Source organism: Dermacentor andersoni, chromosome 1 (genome assembly GCF_023375885.2).
Source record: "Dermacentor andersoni chromosome 1, qqDerAnde1_hic_scaffold, whole genome shotgun sequence".
Classification (NCBI taxonomy): Eukaryota; Metazoa; Arthropoda; class Arachnida; order Ixodida; family Ixodidae; genus Dermacentor; species Dermacentor andersoni.
In genome coordinates, this window is record NC_092814.1 from 362,665,118 (window position 1) to 362,681,717 (window position 16,600).

Sequence of the window (16,600 nt, forward strand, 5' to 3'; positions counted from 1 at the left end):
TAGTCCATACAGGACACGTAACTTAACCGAGCAACTAAATTTGCGTAACTCACGCACACCGCAGAACCATTAAAAAATGCGTCTTCTAACAAGTAGTTCTACGCACATGTACTAGAGAAGTCAGAATACGGCTGCCCTCAACACACACGAGCAACCCAGTCATAAACCTGCTTCCTTCCGTCCGCACAGGACACGCGCTAATGGACCTAAAAGTTCTTCTCAGTGCAAATGATGCACTAACGGAAAATCTACGCGCTTAACCTTAGAAAATTCACGAACACTTATAAAAAAAGAAGGTTAACTAATACACACGCGCGTTACCATAGGCCTCTCACGGACAACCTTGACCTTCAGGTTGCTCACACACACAAAAAAAAGAAAGCCTATCTACTCATTAACTAACACTCGCGAAACGAAAGTTTTACCTTAAACGCATCTTTCAAATCTCGGAGCTTCTCAAACCAAAACATAAACAGAGCTCATACCTTACATATTGAAAGAAACTTTAGTCTTAAATCGCGAAAATTTCCAAGTGCTCAAAAATAAAACAAGAAAGCATGTTTCCCTTCTACGGAAGCTCTCTTGACCTCCCGTTTCAAACGTTTACGACTAACGCATACTTTTGAGCCGTACTCGAGGTGGTCGCGGTTCGAAAGCTATTCTGGCTACCGAGGAACAACAAAAGGGCTGACACACTATCAGCTCCTCCAAGACGTTACAGTCTCCTGCCAATTTGCGTCCTGGCGCCACGCTTTCATCACGATCTCGACTGACCGCGCGCGTCACGACTCCCTACTACCTCGTCTCGTCTTGCCACCGTGCGCTCCTTCGCACTACATGCTGCACTCCGAAAAGAACGACGGAACGACGAGGAACCTAACGGCCCCGTGCCCTTTGTCCGCGTCCGTGCAGAACATGCTCCTCGGTCTCTTTTTTGACCGGTGGCTCGAACGTGTTTGATGCGCCAACATCGTCAACGACCACCGCACCTTTCTTTTCCTCGCGCCCTGGTTTTTCGCGTCTGCCGCCGTCTTTGGCTGCGCTACATTAGCCACCGCATTCCGATCTTTACGGTGCTTCTTTCTACGGCGCTTTTTTCTTTGAACTCCCTTTCATGTCGCCTTCTCGCGCCTCGTGCTGGCCGGTACACATCTCGTCGACCCGGATCAGTCTCCTACCCGCAGTCTGAGTTATTTTCATTTAAATCTACTCTCTCTCTGCCTCGACTGGCGGACAGTTCAACTGACTCTGGAACAATGCAGCAGTCTTTACTCGAGCTATGCAACTCGCACTCTTGCGAACTGCCCTCTACTGCATTGCCCAGCTCACGCTGTGCACCGGCACACAGCCCGTCGGTCTCGATCGCTGTCTCACCCGCACAGTCCGAATGATCCTTAACAAAATCATACCTCTCTTGGCTACGTAGACTGGCGGATAGTTGCACCGACTTCTGAACAATGCAACTGTCTTCCCTTGAGCTATGGAGCTCGCAATCCTGCGAACTGCCCTCAACTGCATCGTCCAGCTGGCACTTCACTTCGGCACGCAGATCTGACATGGGTGCTCGCGTCTGTCGGGTCAGCAGTACTCTCTACTTCGCTAGCAACCTCGCTAACTATACAAGCGACGCACACGCGTGGTAATTGTGCCAATTCATTCGCAGCTGGCCTAGCTGTCTCTACAGTGCTCTGTTGGTACAACACCTCGTCGCTCTCACTCTGGCCTTTAACGGCCTCTGCTGCCACTAATGCATCGTTAGCTGCTAGCACTTCGAGTTCACTTATGAACGTGCTGCTAATCTCGCAGGTGCTACTACTTCTCTCGGCTTTCGAACAAAATCTGCTGTCTACTTCCTCCCACTTTCGCTGCGTCCAGCCTACATATTTCTCAAGCCGCTGTTGACTTAGTTCGATAGATTGCTCAAAACCTTGAATCTCTTCGTTCAATGCAGCAACGTACTGCCTCGTTAATTCTGTTAGGCCTTCTTCCTGCGAAATTCTTTTTAGTTCCTGCCTTGCTTCTTCCTGGTCATGCCTAAATTCTTCCTGTTCTTGCCTAATTGCTTCCTGTTCCCGTTTTTTACTTAGAATTCGTTTGCCCATTTGTTCTATGAATTTCAAATCATTGTCACTTTGCAAAATGGTCTTACGAATCTCTGCTTCCGTCAAGTCCTCCTCTACGTCTACCTCGAGCTCTTCACACAACCACAACAGGCCAGCTCTCGTCAAACACAACAGGACCATGGTCGCTACTTTAAGCTTTGGCTCTGCTGTCACACAATACTTGCTGCGATATTCACGCAAATCAAAATACAAGTAAAAGACCCCAGCGAATCAAATCTATACACACAGAAAAATTGAAGCCTGGTAAATCTTGCAGCCAAAACCAAACGCTTGCCCACTGAAGCAGCACCATATCACCAGTCCTTCTCCGCCGTATCCAGTCAGTTGCAAGAGGTGGTCAGGATACCTGTCGGTCACCATGTGCCAAAGTCCGTGAGCTGCCGTTGCTGTTTACGAGTCGCAGGCCGATCTAAGAGCCGTAGGCCGATCTCACCGCTGCCATTCAGTTGTCAGAGTTGGAGTCGGCTTGTAGGGAGGAACTTGGGGGGTGGGGGCAGGTCTAGGCGTATAGGGTTTATTTACAGGTATTTACATTAGAAACAAGAGACACATCGACAGTCTAGCGTGCCTCCCAAATGGAGCACGCAAGACGAAGCATATAGCCTACGAGCACGAAACTCCAAACACACCCAGCACACTGCTCCTCGAGCACGATGACGAGCACATTGACGAGCACGATCACAGAGCACACCTAGCAGCCGACAAACCGCTGCTTATAAACACTCCATTGGTCCCTAGTTCCCTAGGTGAGGGAATCGTTCGACCAGTCAATTCGTAGCGTCCAAAGTCATCGAAGTTGACCCGCCTTTTTGGAGGAGGAGGGCTCACACACACACGTCCGCACTTTGGATTTCCAGAACCCGAGTTGAGCGCGTCCTCGTAGCCAGGTGGTCAAGCCTGATCCCAGCCCGTGCCTCTAAATTCCAGAGCTGGCTTTCTCCTGTGGTCGCCACGAGTGTCAGCAGACTGTGACGAATCCTGGGGCCCACGTACAGCAAGGCACCATTTTGTTAGGGAAACTCTTCTTGTTGCAGATAGACCATGAAGACCCGGCAAATCGACCAACAATACACGGGGCGCCAAACGTGGCCAGCCCTGCTGCCGTCGCCGATTCTCCGAACGAGACGCATGGTGGATTAAAGCTGCCGTAGTCTCCAGTTCTCCGAAGGAAGTTAATGGTCGGTTAGCGCTGTCGTTCTCGCTGGTTCTCTGAAGGGCGCCACCACCGCGGGCCGATCGAAGCACCTGCAGCGGGCTGAGATAGTTTTGCACAGCGGTACCCTTGCAGGCCGATCCTAACAACCACTATTACTGAAAAGGAAAGTGTACAATCAGTGCATTTTACCAGTGATGATATATGGGGCAGAGAATTTGAGACTGACAAAGACGCTTGAGAACAAGTTGAGGACCGCGCAAAGAGTGATGGAACGAAGATTGCTAGGCATAACGTTAAGAGACAGAAAGAGAGTGGTTTGGATCAGAGAGCAAACGGGTATAGACGATGTTCTGATTGACATCAAGAGAAAAAAAATGGAGCTGGGCAGGTCATGTAATGCGCAGGTTAGATAACGGTTGAACCATTAGGGTTTCAGAATGGGTTCCAAGAGAAGGGAAACGCAGTCGAGGACGGCAGACTAGGTGGAGCGATGAAATTAGGAAATTCGCGGACGCTAGTTGGAACCGGTTGACGCAGGACAGGGATAATTGGAGATCGCAGGGAGAGGCCTTCGTCCTTCAATGGACATAAGACAGGCTGATGATGATGCTGAATGTGTGTATGTTTTCTCTTCCCCAGCTTCAACTAACGTGGATGAAAACGCGGGACTCTTTTCAGAAGCGCTCTCACTTGTGCTCGCTTTGCCTCCGTAGCTTTCCCTTCATAGCCGCAGAAAGTTGTCTGCGACCGAGGGGGTGGGGGAAGGTAGGTTGCCATGGAAGCTGTCATAGGAGCGATCCCCTCTTATATCCACAGAATATTGTGGTCCCACTCATGGCGCGTCTCTACCTCATTCCGGATCTGCTGAGGGGGGATCAGCGCTAAAACTTCCGCGCGCAGACAAAGATGGGACGAGCGCGTACATAAAGCTTAGAGGCACCGTTGCTCCCCACCAGGCCTTCGTGTTGTCGAAGAGCTAATCGTAGACCACGCTGCGTGGAAGAAAAGCATTCCGAAGATATTGCGACTTGCTTGTCTAGGAAACGCATAATAAGCATCCCCCCTCTTTCGTTTCTTCTTTTTCTTTCCCTTGCCTCTGACTTTCATTATGTTAATAAACTTAAAAAGAGCTTGCTGTTAAGCTAGTTTGTACACGCTGTTAAGAATGAAATCAGGTCAAAAAACAGGACAAGAAAGAAAGACGTACAGAACCCTGATTTCCGCACCGCAAAATATATGAAGGACAAGGGTGCTGGGCCAGGGAAGCTAAGAAACTGCCACAACAAACAGGTGGGAGGGCAGGTAGGTGAATGGCCTCGAAGTCCACGCAGAAACGTAAATTTAGCAATGTTAGGGGCCGCCGTACCGTTTAAACCCGGTGAATTCTGAAGAATGCGACAGTGACTAACGGAAAATAATTTTAAGAATATGGGAGTAGGTTGATGGATACGAAAAGGAAGGGGGCGGAATGCATAAACGGCGACAGAAACGAAGTTGGAGGATAATTATGGACATATAGGTTACTGCACGATCGGTCTGCACCAGAGGGCCGTGGCCGGTCGCCTAGCTGAGGCTCACCCCCCACGTCGTAACACGTGCTGCTTGCTGCGGAGAGCCAATCCTAACTAAACGTCTCAGCGATTTTCAGAATAGACGGGTGTCAGTAGACACGATGCTTTCAAATCTCTCGGAGCTACTGGCCCTTATTGTACTGCGAACTACGGATGCCGTAATTTTCACAAAGGCTTCTAAACAGCAAGCAGCCCTGCTTGGGACTGTCTGCCTCATCAGTTCCCAAATGCGATCAAATAACAATATGCGTCACCTGATGGACTACAATACCATGATTGCAAATTACTTCCAAACAACTCTTCAAACAAGTCGGACAGCAGCTAGGTCACTGAAAGTGAGTGAAACTTGCATCACATGATACTATCGAAGTTCTATTGCATTACTTCGTTCCTGTGTTTTTAAATCTAGAATAATATAGCAAGGCCACAACGCCGAAAGCGTGGTTGAGTGATAGACGACTTGCAAAATAGTGCCCGCTCTCTTCCGCACGTAGCCGTGGCCGTAGTACTCGCTAGATCTGGCTGGAAAACAACGGCGATCTCCACTGTTACCTGGGCTGCAACTGGCCTGCAAACAAGAAGACATGCGATAGTGCGCTGTCTTGTTTGTGTTTGGCCCCGTTTTTAGCGCTGTTCGCTTTTCAAAGTCATGTGCCAGCTAGGTCATCGACATACATTATAACTGCATCAATTCGTAAACGATTTTTTTAATATCATTTTTAAATATAGCATAAGGATGATCCCATTGGACCACAGATCTCCAGTGAATGTCCAAAGGACGTCCTACAAAGGATATTTTGATGTCCGTCGGACATCCCTAGAAGTCCCGATGATGTACTACGGATGTCCATAGGATCGTCCGACGCAAGAGAATTGCACATCCCACGAACGTCCATCGTACATCAAAATCAAATTTTCGGACGTCCGCAGGACCTTTAAAGATAATCCCATTGGAGCACCAGCGTCCTACAGATGCCCAGCAGAGATAAAAAAACGGGACATTCGGACGTCCCTGGGATTGACGTTCATAGAAACGTCCCCCGAACGTCCTAATGGGATATTCGGACGTCCAAGAGATGTTTCAATATGGATTATTCTTATTGCATAACCCCGAGTACATCCTAAGGACATTTTTTGTCAGGATGTAGGACGCTTCTGGGACATTTTACCAATCGTCCAAAGGACGTTTGTGGGACATTTGGTTGGGGATTGAGGATATTCACAGCGAGTCCATATTAATTATAAATTACCATAATTGGGACGTTCCTCAGAATGGGCCCTACAGTGCAGCAAGCCTGCTGCAATTTACATACCATTAACAAAGTAAGCTGGTTTTGTGATGACTTGTGAGCAATGATGAAAAGGAACTGCATGGCTCTTGAAGATCCATCCCAGCGGTCAATTTCAATTCAAGTTTATTTTGCATCTATACAAGTACAGATGACAGGAGTACAAACAAAAGCCAAATGAATTCGGCTTGACGGGGTCTGTACCCCCTACAGAAATGGCACTGTGCACAATAAAGAGAACACAAACATACTATAATGGATAAACGAGAAAAAAAAGTGAACATTAGTGAACATTGTATAACAGAAACGCATACGGGTATAAAAATCAACAATAGAATGCTGCAAGAAATTATATTACAGAAAGTGAATAGTATAAAATGATACAATCAATACAGCCTTGAAATTCACATCTATAAATAATAAGTTATTTACAAGCAGAGAAAATTGGTTAAGCATTCATGGCGTCAGTGTATACCACAGCAACACAAAAAATCCAGGAATCCAATAAGTCAACCAAATATTTTTGTCATGCAAAAGCTGAAGTACCAGGAGATAAGCCAAGAATGCAGCCCACCGCATCTCAAAGCACGTTAAATGAAGGCTGCAGTGCAACTAAGCATTGTACACATGGTTCTCTGCTACACTAAGCAAATACATTACATACAACTCGATAAAAATGCATTAATTCAAAACATATAGACATGCAACCTATACTTTTTTGTGCTAACAGGGACGAAGCTACAGAACTAAGTTCTGCAGGCTGCTGAATCATTTGACAATCTCATTAAAAATACAGCATTTATTTCAATAGAACAGTTGCAGGAAGATCACTCGTTGAACTCTAAAATGCACTCAACAGTTTTCAGTAAAACCCATCAATCCAAATAAAACTTGATAATTTCATCATACAAGTTCAGCTATTAGGAGTTATTTATACTGCACCATGGTTAGTAAAAGTGCACATTATTCAAACTCTTTAGAAATGCACTTTGGGTAGCAAAAAAATTTAAGAACTCGCAGTGGGGCCACTATGGAACTTATCACGAGGCTTGCTGTGGGCTCACTTTCGTGGTCGCAGGCACATCAATGCAAAATTTGCTTAAAAGTTTAGATATGTCAGCCACTTTAAGTTGCCAGAGCCTTTCCCTAGGGCATATTCAGTAGTTACATACACAAACACGAGTGATGCTAAATTAAGATGTCACAACTACATTAGGCATTAAAATTACTCGAGGCTAGTTCAGTGGTCATGTATAGACAAACAGCTGCTGTATGATCATCCATTCACACTCTAAAAACAGTTGCACCCTTTGGGGTGTATATTTGCCACAGAACAATAATCGTCATCTGTCTTGCCCGCATTTCCTTTCTTTAACGCTGCAAGCCCGGTACTTCCATGTCACGAACGGCATGCGCATTATTAGCATAAGCATGACAGAGCATTCTTGACAGGAAAGTAACGAGCGCAGGGTTTTCAAGAAAGGAAACGCAAGCATGACAGATGACGATTATTGTTCTGTGACAAATTTACACCCCAAAGGGTGCAACTGTTCCTAGAGTGTAAAGCAAATGCACTGTGCATCCATAACAAGTTCTGGCAAAGGTCACCAGAGCAAACATCGACACTTTCGTGTGTAGTGACAAGACCATTTCAGTTGAGCTAATAATTCGCAGATGCACCTCGGCCAGTAAAAGAACTTTAAAAGCCCTATGGAAGGGTGGGGGGATACAAAGGAAGTTAGTAGGAGGGCTACTGTGGGCTGGCTCACTTCAACGGTCGCGGGCACATAAATGCAATATTTACTGGAAAGTTCAGAGGTATCTTAGCCATGACGGAAGCTACTCCGCTTTCTGTGGGCCTCCTTCAGCGGTTGCACACAGTAAAAGTACTACATATTTTAGACACACTGGGCATTAAAAAAGTTACTCAAGGATCACTTAAGCAGTTGCAAACATGAACATTACTGGAGAGTTCACAGATACAAAAGCAGTTACAAGACACTTGCTTCAACACAATACCAAACTGATGTCACAAGTACTAGAGTTACAAGACACTTTCTGCACTTGAGTGGTCACAAACACAAGTTCACCATGAGTGTTCATAGGCTTGAAGGCCTCTAAGCAAGTAAACAGAAGCTGAATGTGACTTTTCCGTGGTCACATCCAAATATTGCTGAACCGTCACAGGTACCTTGGCGACTGCACAATTAACTAAAAGCTTGCAGCACGCTCGCTTCAGCAGTCATAGACAGAAAAATGCATTATATGAGTTCACCCATATGAAAAGCTAACAGAGGATTTGTGTGGGCTTGCTTCAGCGGCCACACATAAACACAATTTCATCCTAAATATTCACGGGTATCAGACAGCCTCGATGGAAGTTACCAGAGGCAGAGCATGACTGTTCTTCAATGGCAGCAGTTACAAATACTTCTGAAAAGATCACAGGTATCTTGGCGACTAAACATTTCACTAAGGCTCGCTGCAGGCTGGCTCAGCAGTCGAAGACGACTAGATTGCAGTTCACGTGTACTAAGAAATTTAGTGGGGCATTTCTGTGAACTGGCTTGAACAGTCACAGAGACAAAAATTAACCCAACGTTCACAGGCACATCCGCCCATAAGGAAGTCACCACACGCTGGGTGAAGCCTTTCGTCCATAGTTTCAGATGCAGAACAGAAGAGATCACGGGTACGCTACACAATTTACTAGTCATCCTGAAGGATCGGTTCCAGTGGTCGCAGACACGAAGATACACTGTTGAGATCAGAGGTACTAAGAAAGCAGATTTCCGTGGGCTTGTTTCTGTGCTGATCCTCAACAAAGAATGATGTCGACCCAAAGTGACACCAGTCTGATGGCAGGAACACAGCATGACTGTAAAGTATGCAATAAAAACGTGCTAGAAATGTTTACGAAAATTGCTAGCTTAACCTGCACATTTAACAGCAATCTGCAGGTTCTGAGAGCAACTTTGCTTCTTTGTGGCTTAATACAAACTCGTTGAGCGAACAGTTATTTCTTTGTGGCTTAATACAAACTCGTTGAGCGAACAGTTATTTCTTTGTGGCTTAATACAAACTCGTTGAGCGAACAGTTATTTCTTTGTGGCTTAATACAAACTCGTTGAGCGAACAGTTATCAGAAAAGAAGTAATGATTTCACCTCTGCAGTGTACAAAGATAAAAGGAATTCTCCTCACTACGTAAGCACAACATAGTTTCGTCAGAAAAGCGAGGCAGCGATTGGAACAGCAAATTACCAAACGGCTATATTTAAGCAGCTGTACGTGTTATCGCCACTTTAAATTACAGTAAACCTTCGCTTCCTTGTTAAGTTAACAAACAGTGTCATGCGCAAAGCCAAACATGAACACATCTCCTTGACGGTAAACACGCTGTGTGAACGCTGGTGTGACAAGCGATCGCTTCTTGCTGCTTCCAGCCACAATGCCTTTCCAGAGCCAAATTTACGCGAACTTCGACACTAAGCTGCGCGGGAACGGCGCCCACGAAGCCACTACCCACCGCGGCGCACGTCCGCGTCAGCGGAATTTCATCAGGAGTGTCCGTACAATTTTTATCGCAATAACAACACAAAAATTAGGCGATTGTCGACTATATAACTCCAGTAAATATACAATGACAATATGGGGATGCAACAGGCTCGTAATCTTGTCCAGCGTGTCGCGCACACATGTCACCACATACGCTGGCCCAAATGATTGCAAATGCGAGAAAACTAAAGCAGCACGGTTGGTCAACCGCCCTGTCTGCGAGGTGCTGCCATTGAAATACAAGTGCCTACAACATAGGTCCGGTATTTGGAACTTCCACAATTGTATCGGTCTTGCAAACGCGATTATGCGAAGAAAATTCAAACGATAGACAAAACTTGGGCGACACGGTAAATCACCTGACAGAGTGAGTCAGTGAGTGAATAAACTTTTATTGGGTCCAGCAAAACGCGATAAAGCGCACACCCGACAGAAATATAATTAAAAGTCAAATTAAATTATGGGGTTTTTACGTGCCAAAACCACTTTCTGATTATGAGGCACGCCGTAGTGGAGGTCTCCGGAAATTTCGACCACCTGGGGTTCTTTAACGTGCACCTAAATCTAAGTACACGGGAGTTTTCGCATATCGCCCTCATCAAAATGCGGGCGCCGCGGCCGGGACTCCATTACTAAAAATACGACAACGTGCGAATTCGGAGCGATAGTCTAATAGGCCTAAACGATTTGATCGTTACAGACATCTGAGACGTAAGCTTGACCTCACCAACATACTAGCATGCACCTGAGAACGCGTAAAAGATGTCGCCCAAAATTTCGTTATTCCCAGAAACGAACCTGTAGGGCATTGTATGACAGAAACGCGTGGGAAAATTCAGCAGCGCGGCAGATCAACCATCACGTGCAACAAGAGCTGGGATCGGGGTAAAAATGCCCACAAATGTTTAGTTATTTCAACCGCATGCTATTTTACGGTCGCTCTCGCAGTCGCGGTTGCGCAAAGAAAACTCAAACGGCAGACGAAGCTCAATTGGCGACACGGTTAACCAGTGAGGGCGGTAGCGTGACGCAAATTTAGCAGTCAACGAAGATCGACAAACGTTCCTTATTAGTAATACGAAACAATACGACCACGTGCGAACGAGCTATAAGTAGCGTAAATATGTCGATCGTTACAGGAAGCTTAGGCCTAAGCTTGATCTTATTACCCTCATAATAGCATGCATCCGACCATATGCAAATAGGCAGCAGCCTAACAAGTCGTCCCAAAGTTTCGTTATTTCGAAAAATGTGCATGTCACTGTTTGGCACATATATGTATGCTGTACGTAATGGTTAAGTGGCCGGCCGCACTGCTGAACTTTACCACGCTTGTCTTTACGGTTGGTATACCAGCCGTAAAGACAAGCGTGGTAAAGTTCAGCAGTACGGCCAACCCAATTAGCCATCACGCGCAGCAAGTGCTCCGATCGTGATACAGATGCCTACATCTAAATTCCACGTCCCAAGTTCACGTACAAACGTGCACGGTTATTCCTTCTAAGGTCAGCGACAAGCTGTCCCATCATACTTCAAAACCACGATTTCCACTTATTGTATAGGATCCCACCCCTCTTTATAACGCCCTGCGTGACATTAAGAGTATTGAAATAAGTTAATTCAGTTAATCCATCCTTACGCAGTTTTTACGATTGCTATCGTGATCGTTAAGCAAACAAAACAGCAATGGCAGGCGAAGCTTAAGCGACACGGTTACTCACTACGAGCGTGTGATGGAGTCAACCCTCACAAACTCTTATAATAAAAAATTGCGACCACGTGCGAACGAGCTCATCAGCGCGCACGTTTCGTCCTTAGAAAGCTGAGACGTGAATTTGACCTTAACACCATGCTAGCATGCATCCGTTCACGTGTAAATAAGCAGAAACCTAACAAGTCGCCCAGACGTCTCGTTATTACGACAACGTGCACGACACTGTTAACGAAAAACAATACCAGCGGTAAATACACGAGTTGTTAGATTCAGCAGCGCGACCGGCCATCACGGGCAGCAAATTCTCAAATCGCGATACAAACTCCAACAAAGTTCTATTATCCCGAACGTACGCAGTTTTACGATTACTTCGGATATCCCTGTTACGTAAACAAAACGCCAACAGCACACGTACCGAAGTTTAAGCGACAAGGTTATCACTACGAGCACGCGAAAGAATCAGTCAAGTGAGAAAAAGTTTCACTGTTACGTACTAAAATATACAACCACGTGCGAACGAGCCATTAAGTCTAACAGTCCAACAAGTCGCCCTAAAGTTTAGTTATTCCAAGAAAAGTGCATGCACTGTTAGTAAGAATATAGCAGCTCTAAAAACAGGCGTATTAAAATTCAGCACCGTTGCCGGCCATAACGTGCAGAAAGTGCCCCGACCGCGATACAAATGCGTGCAAAATTTCAGCTATTTCAACCTTACGCAGTTGTACGATTGATTGCTCTCGCAATCACGGTTACGTAAAGAAAACGCAAACGAAGCTGAAGCAAGGCTATTCTGGACAGTGTGTGTCGGGAAGCTATTATAATTAATATTCATTTTCTTATTATTCGCCACTGTTCAGTAAAAACAACGATAACTCTCGCGGGCTCATCCTGTGGGCTACAGGGGGGTTAACGGTTCGAAAGTTTCGAATTCAGATTTGTTTTTTAGCGCATATCAGCGCTGCGCAGAAATATAGGACAGAGTAAGCTCAGAAGTTTGCAGAAAAGTAGTACGATGCGACCAAACGCAACACAACGCATGACCAATCGCCGATTGATGTTACCGTCGCTGCAAAAGATGGGTATACACTACAATGCCCGTCCTTCGATTATAAGCAGACACGACAGTTGCGGGGCTGCTAATAGAAAAACATTGGTTTCATGAACTGTCGCTTACCTCTTGATAGGCGTAAGACGTACAGGCGCCGCAGAAATGGAGCTCCAAAGCGCATGACAAAAACGTTCACCTGGAGCTGACCAACGCTCACCCTGCAACTCATGAGCACATGACACAACGACGCAACCACCACGTTCAGAGAAAGCGCGCGAACTGAGCGCGTGAGAGCCAGTGTTGCCAGGTCGGACGAGGCGGCGTAGCCCAAAGCTAGAGAAATGGTAGCCCAAATGTAGCCAAGCACAAAAAAATGGCAAAAAAGTTATAGCCAAAATAGCCATTTCCATTTGCAGTTTAATTTGTACATACATTTTTACATTCGATTACGGGAATTCTTTTTTGCACAGTCTGTCGTAACAAAATGTCCCCGACTGCAACAGCGACATCGTGCTTGCATTCAGAATGCTTTTTGGTTGGCCCCTGAGACTCGCAAGTTCCTACGAATTATTACAGAGCGCAAAAAAAGTCGACCACAGCCATGGTCCACAGCACTGCCAAGAAAGCTCCACAGGGCCGCCGTAGTGAGCGGGCAAGAGCACCCCGCTAGAGGCGCCGCAGTAAATGCAAATTTAAACAACAAAGGCCCTCACATGGCTTTTATTAAATAAAGGATAGTAGTAAATTATTATTTTTTGTTATATAGGGTAATATTTACTACGAACTCTGCTTTCTCGCTGTGGTGAGTGCAAAATAGTCTTCAGTATCATGCGACCTCGCTGCTTATTATCGAATAGCGGTCGAAGTTAGCTTTTTGGGCTTGTATTCTTTTCACTAATCGTACATCACGGCAGTATTAAATCTGGCCATGAAGCGGTCATCTGGCTCGAAGTTTTCGCAGCATCCATACCACTCCTTGAGGCCACACCGAACGTGCAAAATCATTTCTAATGTTCGCGTTGCTAGTCTGTTTCTCTGATCGGTCTTAGTAACGGAGACCAGGCTAAAAACCCGCTCTACAGCAGCGTTCGACACAGACAGGCAAAGGAGTGCAAAAACCGATTTCAACAGGTTCGGAAAAAGAGGTTCACCAGCAGCGTTTTTCGTTTTCTCAATGATGCGCCAAAATTCCACCACATTTTCACTCACAGGGAGAGATGGAAGCTTCACCTGCAGAACTCCGTACTCCATTTCAATGGCGGGTTTGTCAACTGTCAGTTTGGCAGCCGAGATAACTTTCAGAAACTTGGAAAATGGCATGTCGCGAACATAGCTTGGGCTTAGGTACTTGAAGTTTTCGAACAACTCCAAGTTCTCGGGGAGTCTCTTTACGAGCGATTTTACGCATGCCACTATATATGCGCGACAGCGGTCTAACATGCTGTCCTTTTCAGAATCCGCGAGTGAGCTCTTATGAAAAGAGTCCAAAAACACACTTCCAAAAGCGCACGCACGTGGATGAAGCAAGTGCCCTTCCCAATCAGCAGTTGGAGACGCATGCTCACGAAGTACTATCTTCGACAGCATTGACCGTACAAGGAGGTCCAAGTCTTCGAAGAGTTTAGCCGGGTCAGGATTCTCTGACTGAAACACCTTGTTGACCCTGTCGAACTCCATGACAATCGGCTGAACGAAAAGCATGTAGAGGTAGTTCCTTTCATCCTGAAACATTTCATGCAACACCGCTCTGTCGAATGAGCTATCTGGAAGTGCTATTTCAGCTCGTTCCACTGCTCAAGGATCCGACTCACAGAGGCCGCGACGCTCAACCACCTTGTGTTAGACATGTTGACAAGTTTGAGGGGGTTACTATCATTAATTGAGGCATAAATCAATCGATACTGCTCCTGTCTCTTAGGCGAGCACGAAAACCAGCTATAGCTTTCACTGCAAGCCAAGTGCAATGAGTGGCATGTCACTTAGCAAGGATTAAATGAGGGTTCTCTGCCTTCAACAACGAATACAGTGAATGATGCCTACTGCACATTACGCTGGCACCATCTGTACCTATACCAACACACTGAGAAATGCTCAACTTGCAAGAGTTCAGAAAGGATTTGAGCGCCAGAAAGATACCATTCGCCGATGCATCGGTTATAGGAACAAGCCCGAAAAATCGTGTGGCCAAATTATCACTTTTGTGAGAAAAATGTCGCACAACAATACCCAGCTCCTTAGTGCAGGATTTGTCGGTGCTTTCGTCTACAATAAGAGAATATTGTCCTTGTCCAATGTCCTCAACCAGCATGTCGAGGAATGTGGGACCGAGCACCTTGGAAACCAGGGCGCTGCATTTTGTACGTCCTAGCGTCAGCCCGCCTGCAACACGAAAGTCCTGGAAGGCGCTTTTCACGACTGGAGTCAAATGGTCAGCAGTGCACAATGAACTGTGCGCTGCTATATGAGCTGCGAGGCGCAGCTCTGCCAGCTTCATCTTGGTTGTCGTCGGCTTTGATGGACCAGGCTTGAACAACGAGTCAATGGTTGTAGTCACTGCCACCTCCTTTGCCGCTTTCATGTTATTTATGTGCTTTTGTCTTGTCATGTGCACTTTAAGGTCTTGCATGTGCGGCCTCAGCTTGCACTTGCAGACTTTGCAGTAGGCCATCTCAGAGGTGTCGTTGCTTAAATGTGCACTTGATGGTGCAACCCAGTCTATAAAACAAAAAAGTAGCGTTTAGTGCAACGTATGCTGTTCACCTAAGATAGACCCTGATCTTATACAGTATGTCTCGGTTAAATCAGACCAACATTGTTTTTGGAACCGCGCTGCGCGAACTTGTGAATTTTCCTCCTATTATTGATTCCCTCATTACTGAAAATGAATTACCAAATTCCTAACTGCTTGCACAATTACCAAGGACCATGTCAAATTATGAATAACATTCGAAAGTATCTTGTTCAATTGTTTCTAGCTGGTTACACAACTTTCCTAGTTATTTTTTCCGCATTTCAATGCTGTGGAAGATAACCAAAATAACGGGCGCACCGAGTGCAAGCCCGCGCCTCTCGCGCGCGCCAGAACAGCGCCCTTAACCAGGGGCGTCAAAGAACTTCGTCTGTGACCTCCACTACCTTCACGTACGACCGTCGCGCACCGCGGCGTGATCACGGATGCAACGCATCGCCATCAGGCGCACGGCTGACAATACAGCCAATACAGAGTCGTGTGGATGCTTGTTCGTAGCAGCAACGAACGTTTAAATCGCTGTCTTGCCACTTCATCACCGTCGTCATATAGCGCACCGAGAATAATCAGTGTTTTTACGCCTTTTGAGAGCGCTGCCGTCGCGCGCTCACTTCGCACTCTTGTTCGCCCGCTGCGCTATGGCGTTTGAAAGCGGAAAACTTAGAACGTCGCGAACTCCATAAAATTAGGCTTGATGCTTTCGAGTGTGATGCACAACCTGACATGACATCTAAGGAAATTGCGCGAGTAATTAATGATGTCATTTTCTCGAATTAAGCACAGAATATAGTAACCAAAATATTGACGCAAGACACAATTTGTCTCATCGTCCTATCTTTTTTTTTTTTTCGATTAACTTGGCCCGGTTTTGCTGGGACACACTCTATATAGTTTCCATTTGCATCAACCTGGCTGCCACCTTAGTTGTCTAGCACGCCAGGAATATGCGTTAAAAAAAGTGAGACCACCGATGCCACTCACTGTTTGAATTTCTGTAAGCGAAGCTTTAAAGGATTACTGCGCAAAACGACACCACGATTGTAAAAAGCGCGCAGTCATTTTCGGCAACGAGCACGTCCCGAACGTAACTCGCCCGAAATGGTAAAAGCCGCAACGGCGCAAATAGAGCAAAAATAAAACTACCATTTGACAACAGTGGTAATCCTGCGAGAACAGGTTACTGTCAAAAAGCAAAAAGTGTTCATGTGCTATAATAACTATTGCTGAGGCTTTACGTGCCAAAACCACGATATGATTGTGAGGCATTCCGGCGTGGGGCCATCCGTATTAATTTTGTCCACCTGGGGTTGTTTAACATGTGCCTAAATCTAGTACACGGGTGCTCCTGCATTTCGCCTCAATCGTAAACTGGCCGCCGTAACCGGGAATCGAA

The 16,600-nt window shown here is 46.1% G+C and overlaps 1 long non-coding RNA gene across 1 annotated transcript; it reads right to left on the reverse strand.

Annotated features, from left to right (window-relative positions):
- Positions 1-6,248: 6,248 nt before the first annotated feature.
- Positions 6,249-12,754, reverse strand: LOC129381292 (uncharacterized). The gene is made up of 2 exons (XR_008609492.2): positions 12,585-12,754; positions 6,249-9,017 (listed from the first exon to the last, which is right to left on the reverse strand). It is a non-coding gene; the product is annotated as an uncharacterized lncRNA (long non-coding RNA).
- Positions 12,755-16,600: the final 3,846 nt, after the last annotated feature.